Source organism: Gossypium hirsutum, chromosome D08 (assembly GCF_007990345.1).
Source record: "Gossypium hirsutum isolate 1008001.06 chromosome D08, Gossypium_hirsutum_v2.1, whole genome shotgun sequence".
Lineage (NCBI taxonomy): Eukaryota > Viridiplantae > Streptophyta > Magnoliopsida > Malvales > Malvaceae > Gossypium > Gossypium hirsutum.
This window is the reverse complement of record NC_053444.1, coordinates 53,108,902-53,118,795: the sequence shown is the minus strand read 5'-3', so window position 1 is coordinate 53,118,795 and position 9,894 is coordinate 53,108,902. Positions and strand designations below refer to the sequence as shown.

Below are 9,894 nucleotides of genomic sequence, written 5' to 3'. Positions count from 1 at the left end.
ATGTCCGCAACACATGCAGGATCACTACCGATCATATAACAGGACGCTCACAAAAAGTTGCGGTATGTCCACAACACATGTAGAATCACTACCGATCGGGATGCTCGTAGGAACCATGTAATAGGAAGCTTGAGAGGGCTTATAACGGGATGCTTGTAAGAACTATGGTGTGCCCACAACATATGCAAGACTACAACCAATTCAGGAAATCCTGTATCCACCGAATTTCTTTATTCATACATGATTTAACATTTATCGGGCTTTGTCAGATATGTAATCAATTTCATGTATATGACATTTATACAATTAACATACACAACATTCAATTCAAGCATATAAATATACATAATTTAGTTACACAAACTTACCTCAACAAATGTTCGTGTATATAAAATCTACTAATCTAAGACTTTCTCTTTTTTCTCGTTTTAACTCCGAATTCGGTCCATCCATATCTATATGAATGAATTTAACATCAATTCATATCCATTTCAATTCAAGTCACATCTTAGGCAAAATTACCATTTTGCCCCTAAACTTTTAATTAATAACGATTTCGTCTATAGGCTCGAAAAATGAAATTCATGCAATTTAATTCTTATTCCAATCCTAGCTAATTTTTACATGTAAAAATTACAGCCTATGTATTTCATAAAATTCAAAATTTTCCCATGAATTTTACATCTTTTCAATTTAGTCCCTAAATCAATTTTTCATCAAATCTCCATTTACAAAAGTTGTTTGTCTATCAACAACCTTTCCTTTTTACCATAAAACTACATAATTCATGCATACTCAGCCATGAAAAAACCTAGTACTTTGATAACTTTACAAATTAGTCCCTAAGATAGCTAAATTAAGCTATTACAATCTCGGAAACAAGAAAATTACTAAAAACGGGACTTGAATACTTACCCAATTAAGCCAAGATAGCTTGCTTGAGCTCAGTTTCTCTTATCTAGGGTTTCCATGTTTTATTTGGGAAATATGATGATAAAATGATGATATTTTCATTTTTTATCATTTATCATCTTTTAAAATTTCACTTTCCAATTTCATCCTTTTCTTTAATTAATTTTCCATGGATGAATCATCATCCTTAACCACTAAGCATTTTTAATAGTCTATTTTCTATATAAGGACCTCAAATTTTAAATTCCATAGCTATATAATCCCTATAGCTATTAGAACTCAACATTTGCACTTTGTGCAATTTGGTCCTTTATCAAAATAAGCATGTAATTGGTAAAATTTCTTTACAAAATTTTTATACGACATTATCATCGTACCGTAGATCATAAAATAATATTAAAATAAATTTCTTTTTCGAAATTGAATTTGTGGTCACGAAACCACTGTTTTGATTTTACCAAAAATGGGATGTTACATAAACCGAAATCAAGTTGATAAAACATTGAAAGAAATGGGACTAAAGCCCATGAATATTTAAGGCACTATGTGAAGGAAAACTCAACCTAGTTAACTGGAGATCCCAAGATCTAAGTTCAATGGGACAACCTACTTGCATAGACCTTGTGAGGTCACTGTGGCAGATCTTATCCCGGGTCCATTCCTATGATGAAAACAATGATTAAAATGTAGAAAAGGTTAAGCAATGCTTTTAATGACCATTGTCTGTTTCGGTGAAACGGACAACATAAGTCACTTATGTGAGAGTGAAGTGGGGTCGCTTCAAGGAAACTATTGGGGCATAATTCTCTAAGCTCTTTGTAGAACCAGAAGGATGTTCACGGCTATATGAACATACCCATGAGAACCAAAAATCTTGCCAAGGAGGTATTTGCATAAGGAATATAATTGTTTACACAAACAGCAGAACAGTTCAATGACATCGCGTCTACTGGTCAGCTAGAAAAGTAAATATACTTTCACAATGGAAGGTTCAAGGGTTGATGCCTATCTATCTTATGCAAATATCGAACGTAGAATCTATCACCTCTTTGAGTTTTTGAGTCTCATTGATCCATCAATTTCATTCATGTGGGGGATTGTTGGAAAATAATTATTGAGTGATGAATGCTTGTAACACCCCCTAACCCCAAACCATCACCGAAATAGGGTTACGAGGCATTACCGGACATATATGATAATTTACAATAATTCTTAAATAAATATCGAAATATTAAGATAAAATCATAAATTCATATAAAATTACAAATTGACTTTTTTTTTATAAAAATTTCGGCAGCATTTCTGCTTACTTTTACACTAAACCTCCTGCAAATAAAACCATAAATTTTTACAAACATAACCAATTCAGCCAATTCAACCAATTCATTTCACATTCTTATTTTCTATTCTAAATGCATTCTAATCAAACTCAATTAATTCAATATCAATTTAAATTTATCAATGTACTAATTAATTTGGAATGGATAAATTTCTTTCATTAAAATTCTTAGATTTATAATACTAACATTTTTAGCTATTTATATTCAAAACATAATAACGTTTATACACATTCTATGTACATGCCACATTCTAAAAGAAAATATACATCACCAAATTTGCTGAAGTCGGGTCTGGTTTTGGATGCTGGCTCAATACTTGACTTCTACAACCTGCGCACGGAAACAACCGTACGCTGAGTATTTTATACTCAGTGGTATTACCATAATTCAAATTATAATAACAATAAAGAATTATAATTACCAAGCATGTAATTATCCAATTTATTAAATATCAATTAATTCATAAACTTTCATTACTTAACAATCACAGTAAAATTTATAGTTATTCTTCAATTTCAATCACATATCACATGTAACAATTTCAATCACCCTCATATTCAATACTACAATCGATCAAATTCATTTAATTTTCTCATTTCAATTATCCACCCTATTAACAATCTGGACTTTGACGGATACACAGATTCCAACCCAATCACACTAGTGCGGCACATTGTGCCTAAAACGGTACATAGTACCTGATCAGTATACGACACATAAGTGCCTGAAACGACACACGAGGTGCCTGATACGACACACGAGGTGCCTGATATATGACACGTAAAGTGCCTGATCGGCAAAGCCGATAAATCCCGTACTCTTCTAAATCCTATGGCATGCCAACTATATCCGACTTAGCCCGACTAGTTAATAGGGTATTTAAATTCTCAATTCTCTTCCATTTCCAATTCAAGATCACTTTTCCACTTTCTAGTCAATTAACAATTTAATACCAATACATATTTCAAATAATCACATATAATCATATTTTGATTCAATTCAATTCACTTTTCTATCAATACACAATCCACATTTTCACACATATTCATAAATTAATTCACTTTATTTAATTCATATTTTAAAATTCATTTTTCAATCAAATTTAAATCACTAATACTTTTTAATCAATATACATTTCAAATATTCACATATTTCCATCATTCAATTTAATTTGATTCAATTCAAGTCACTATTATCATTCCAATTGCTTACCTAATTTTACTTACCATGCATTTTAATTAAAATATAACAATCAATAATAAATAAATTTGAATTATAGTAATACAAACCCGAATTTTGCTCGATTATTCCTCAATAACCTTCTCCTTTCCTTTATGTGCCGATGCCTCGAGTTCTTTGTTAGCTACGAAAATAATAATAATTTACACCATCACTTACAACATTAATTTATAATAATAATAGAATTTCTATCTAATTTATACTTTAATTCTAATTTAATCCTAACTAAATTTATTTACTTTTCCAATTTAATTCACACTCTATTTCTATTCAAATTTCATCCAAACTAAATTTTATCTACTAATTTCTTCAGCATTTTTCACTAATTTCGAATTTTCCCCAATTTAATCCCTAAAATTCAAAACTTATAGTTTAGTTCACAATTTAATCCTTTTATCAACTCTAACTAGAATTCTATCAAATAAATCATCAATTCCATCATTTATTCAACATAAACCCTAAAAAAATCTATTAACTTTCAAATTTTCAACTTAAATCCAAGAGTATTTAACTCTAGGGTTCCAAAAAAATAACATCAAAATGAAGAGAAAAGGACTAAATTTAGCTTACCAATTAACTTGAAGCTTAAAAATCTCAATTTCCCCTTTTCTTTTCTTTCCTTTCTTTCTTCCCCTGTTTTTCGTCTCTTTCTCTGTTTCTTTTCTAGCTATTCTGTTTCTTTTCTTCTTTGTTTCTTTCTTTTACTTTATTCCTAGTTAATAATAATAATATATTTTAATATTATTTACTTAAATGATAAGTAAATATGTAATAATTACTAATATATGTATTTCATTTTTCCACATGTCTTCATATGCACCATACATTTGTCAACTTTTTTATTTTATTTATTTATTTTAAATATAATAATAATTTAATAATACTAATTTTAATAATAATTTAATAACATTTTTTAACACATAAAAATCTTAGATTTTTATACTTATGCGTCTCAAATTTGGCAATTGACATAATTATCTATTTAGTCCCTATTATTTTCTTTTAATCTATAATTAAACTTTCACTTCTATTGCAATTTAATCCCTTTTTGCTAATTATTCCTAATTAAGCTAAATTCACCTATCTAAAACTTAATTAAACACACAGCTAGTCTAGTAAATATTTCTAATAATTATTTTCAAACTCGATTTACTAAGACGGAGGCCCGATAATGTACTTTTTCGATGCTTGTGAATTTTGGGTCATTACAATGCTAATTGTATCTATTGGTTTAATGATGCATTTTTCCATACAGTTATATCTTTTGAAAAAATGTATCTCTTGGTTTCATATTGAATTTTTTCATTCATTGTCTCTATTCACTCATGTCTATTAATTTTTCAACAAATCTCTTCATTCATTTCCTCTCCTTTATAAAAAGCCAAGTTAGGAGATTTCAAAAACATATCATCAAAACTATCAATATAAAAAAATCCTTGTAAATTCATTTCTCCTGGTAATAGATAAAGGCAAGATTATGTTCAATTGATCACTGTTGTTGTGCTAATACTGTGATCATTTTTCGTTGTATCCTGGGAGAAAGACGTCCAACGTTACTTAAAACACCGAGAAGAGGACAAATCTGTCTTAAGGAAACTGTTTATACAAGCCTCGACAAAATTCTTCTTCTAATTTTTAACTTTGTCTGATTACAGGTATTCTATTGTCTTACTGCTATTGCATTGTATTGCATTATCATTGTTACTAACATGTTAATACTACATACAATATCAAATTTTCTTATAATGAGTTGGGCTTAAATTATTGTTCTTAGTACTATGAAGATTTTAGTGGATTGATTCACTAACCAAGGCTTCGCAGGCTAGGTTAAGTCCAAACTACGTAAACATTTCTTATGTTTATTGTTTTCTTACATTTATATCTTTTATTGTGCCAACAACTCTTCCTACAACCTAGTTAAACAGACTCTCATATGCATATTTAAATTTGCAACTTCTATTTCCTATCCATAAAATGTCATTTTTAAAGTAAAAAGAAAATGAAATGTGTATATCATATATAAAATAAATGAAACGTGGTGTTTGGTCAACAAATCAAAAGAGCAAGCAATTAAAGTTTTGTATACCTTAAGATTTAAGGTTCAAACTTTGACAATGATATCCACTTTCCGGATTTGTAATATACCAAAAAAAAAGTGATGTAAATTTATGTGTGTCAGTGTTTATATATTACAAGTAAAAGAGAATCCAATGATGAGTCAACCTCAATAACAACAAGAGAAGAGATTACTGCATAACACATGTTTTTCACTTATTCCAATATCCAATATGGATGAAGATAATCTCACGAGCCAATCCAGTTTGTTAAATCATGGTGTGAGACCATAATTTGAAAAAAAAAATTTAAGTATCCACATGTCCCTCAAGGTAATGTCATTTTTAGTGCTAGCTTTGATTTTCTAAGTATTTTGGTATAACAAATCATTAAGATTGAAATAAAAAATTTAAATTGAATAAGGCTTAAATGTTTTCAAGTGTTAAATAAACAAAAAAAAATCGTTCTATGTGTGTTTTATACTATCAAATGTTTTTTAGTTGTTCCTAAAGTGTTTTCAAGTGCTCCAAATGTTAATGATGTAATTGAAGGACTCGATATTGCTACCAATGGTCTGAGTATTGATACATGGTAAGTTAATAGCTAAATTTGCAAAACTATGGAGCAAGGGATCGATACCCAGGCTAAAGGTATAGACACTTGCCTTGAGGTATCGATACCCAAAGATTTCTAACTATTATTTTTCTTTAAGGTATAGGTACCACCTTTTTAGGTTTCGATACCTAACCTTTCAAGTTGCATTAAATGTGTAAAATTAAACACTTTCAATGGCTCTAATTCATTCCCAACAACTCCAAATGGCTAGATTTCAGTTCATTGATATAAATAAAAGCCAATAACACTTCAAGACATGAAAGAGATATCCAACCATCAAACACAAGAGAAGGAACTTCAGTTCTTCATTTTCTTCATTTCTATTCTTAGTGAGCTTAAACTTGGAAACACACACCTATTAGAAAGTTGATCATTTGTTTGCTCTTTCACTTTGTAATTAAATAGTGTACTAAAAGTTTTTGGATAGAAAACCTTAAGGAGATTGAAAGGATTTCTAGTTAAGTCTTGTTGATGGCCACGAAACCAACTAAAACTTCGACAAAGGTAAGTGCACCTATCGATAAATAGTATAGCTACGGTGAACAAAGGTATCGTTCTCATGAGGACTAAAAATACTAGTAATTATCGTCTTTTTATTATTTAACCGGAAAATTGAAGTGATTGAATTAAACTAAAATTAGCTAAATTAATTAACTAAGAACTCGACAAAGAACAAATCAGGAAAATAATGGAATAATAACCAAGAAGCGAAACAATACCCAAGAAAGAATCTACCTAGACTGCATCTGTGATTATCAATATGAATTAAACAATTTATTCACTTAATATCTTGATCCGTAAAAATCCCTAAATTATACTAATATCTCTATTCAAGACTAAAATCAATTGACTCTAGGTTGATTAATTGAAATTTCTTTTTATTTAAAACCCATATTATCACATTAACTCGATCTATGAATCTCTCTATTAGATTTGACTCTAATTCGGTAGCTTTATGTCGTCCTATTTTTAGGATTGCATGCAACTCCACTCAATTAGGCTAGATCTACTATTAAACAAGGTCTATTCCTCCTCTGAATTGAGCACATCAAATATGAATTAATAATCCAGAAATATTAAATCAAGAATTAAACACACATAACTGATAACAACATTCAAGTATTTATTGCATAAAATAGAAATTAAAAGACAGAATTCATCATAGGGTTCACCTCCATTAGGTATTTAGAAAATTGGTTCATAATCATGAATAAAAACATCTCAAAGTCAGTATAACCACAAGAAATAAAGAAACTCATAATAAAATTCAAAGAAATTAAAAGTAGATCTTCAATCTTGATGGAAATCTGCTTCAGAGTCGACTTCAATGGCGTTTTTCGAGTTGTTTCCCTCAATCCTCTCTGACGGCTCCTTTTACTCTTCTTATATTTGGTATTTATAGGTCTTAAAATGCCTAAAAACCTAAAAATTACATTTTTTCGTGTGCCTGGAGTACGAATTGTGAAATCCACATAGTCTGGCACATGGCCATATGGCAGCCTATGTGGCTCACACGGCTGTGTGTCCAGCCCGTGTGGAAAGGCCTAGGCCGTGTGGCTCTAAAAATCTACTCTAACTGTCTAATTTTCACTCTGTTTTCGCTCGTTTTGCTCCCAAATGCTCTTCTAAGTATAGAAACATGAATTTAAAGTATTAGGAGCATAAAATTCACCATTTTACATTGATTAGTCATCTAAAAATACATTAAGAACGGAATTAAAACATGTTACTTTTAACATTTATCACTTGTAAAAGCTATAGGGTTTTAATTTAACCATAAAAAGTAGGGGAAGGTTTTATCTTAGCCTTTGGGAAAAATATAGAAATTGTAAATGTTATACATTTTCCTTGAAAGGTACAATTCAAAGTAGTGGTTTGGGAAATCCTTAATTGTGAAAAGCTAAGGTAATGGAAGTAGGAAAACAGAATAGATCCTGAATCCATTAATATGGACTTATTCACTTGTGACGTTCATAGTGTGGCAAACCTAAATCCTAAGTGGATGGCGAACTATGTATGTGTGACTCGTACAATTTGATGTAAGTAAAAGTCTGAGTTCAATTAGATATGGAACCGAAAGCTAAAGCGCTGAGTGTATGATTTCTATAGTATGTAGTGTCATTCACAACAGTGGAATTCATAGCCCGAGACATGGGTAAATGATATCCTCTTATTGACATTACAAGGTTGACAAAAAATAAAAGTGGTCACGGGTCATTCGTCTATGTGATAAATGACTCGATTACTATTTAATAGTAATTGACTTTTCATGAAGATATAATGGTTACCATGAGATAAAATATGATCATATTAGGAGAACGGATATTATCCCAAAAAGATTAAGGATATCTTATGAGGGTAACACACTTATGACAAGGTCATTAGACGAGCACAGAGTAGATACTTTCGTAATGTTATGTCGTTAGGGAGAGCTCAATCATAATACTATAATGGAATAACTTCATGACTAAATGAGTTAATAATTAATGTGCAAACAATCAGAACTTAATTATAAATCATTTGAACTCTAATTACATATGTTCAATCGATCTCTTCGCTAACTCGTTAAAACCAGAAATAAATTACGTGTTTGAATCGAAATAGAGAAATGAGAAACATTCAAGAATGATTATGGTTTTCTCTGAAATAGATAAATGAAATCATTTGGAAATGAATTTAGGTTTCTCAAAATGGAAATGGGAATGAAAATAAGAAATGATACATTTGCAAATGTACATGGATTACTTAGAAATGATCAGAAGAATGAGTTTATGTTTTCGAGCTATTTTAAAACCCAAAAATAAAAATAAATCATTCGGTCATAGTGGACAAGTTGAGTTGTGAAATATTAAATATATTTTTTTTAATTTTACTAAGGGTAAAATCGTCATAATTTTACTGAGGGTAAAATTGAGATGAGAAAATTATTTAATTGAATATTAATATTAATATTTATTTTGAGAAATAGAAAAACAGAATTGGGTTGGATCATATTATAGAGTACTAGGTCAAAGAGCTTAGGAAGTACTCGTAATTGGACCAAATATGAGAAAAGCCCAAAACCCCTCATGTAACATTAAACGGGTAGCAACCCTAGTAGGAAACTAGGGTGTGTCGTCCACCTTACTCCTACTCTAAGTAAGAAGTTGTTTTTCTATTTGAAATAACTCACTACAACTCAATAAGAGTTCGACCTTCTCTGCTTATAAATAGATGACGCCGGTAGGGCATTATACACAACTTTGATAGACTGTTACTCTATCAAAAAATAGAGATAATTTATTCTCAACTATTAAACATATTTTTTCCAGAATAACAAGTCTATCGGTTTCTATTAAAGAAGAGAGAATTTTTGTTTTTACCCCAAAAAGAAAAGAATTTTTTTTTCTAGTTTTGTGCTTTGATTCAACGATCCCACACTCGAAGTAATTCTTGGTATGAGAATAACAAAGAAGATATTTTTAATTTTCCGCTATGCAAGAAAATCATTTTCAAACCAAATTTTTTCCAACAATTGTGTCGATAAAAGTTTAGCCCAGATGGGTAACTTAACACTGATGTATATGATTAGCTCAAACATACATCAGATGTTATTTGGACCTGTGTATTGAATTCTTTTACGAGGTTTCATTAGGTAAAATAAAATATAAGAAATGTGGAATTATGAAGTTGATGATGGCGAAAGATGAATATAAAACACATATATGTGATGTGTGTTGATTTGGACTTGGGT

At 30.0% G+C, this 9,894-nt stretch overlaps 1 long non-coding RNA gene across 1 annotated transcript; it reads right to left on the bottom strand.

Annotated features, from left to right (window-relative positions):
• Window positions 1-2,493: 2,493 nt before the first annotated feature.
• LOC121219850 (uncharacterized) lies at window positions 2,494-4,210 on the bottom strand. Its single transcript, XR_005916847.1, has 3 exons — window positions 4,062-4,210; window positions 3,542-3,615; window positions 2,494-2,582 (listed from the first exon to the last, which is right to left on the bottom strand). It is a non-coding gene; the product is annotated as an uncharacterized lncRNA (long non-coding RNA).
• Window positions 4,211-9,894: the final 5,684 nt, after the last annotated feature.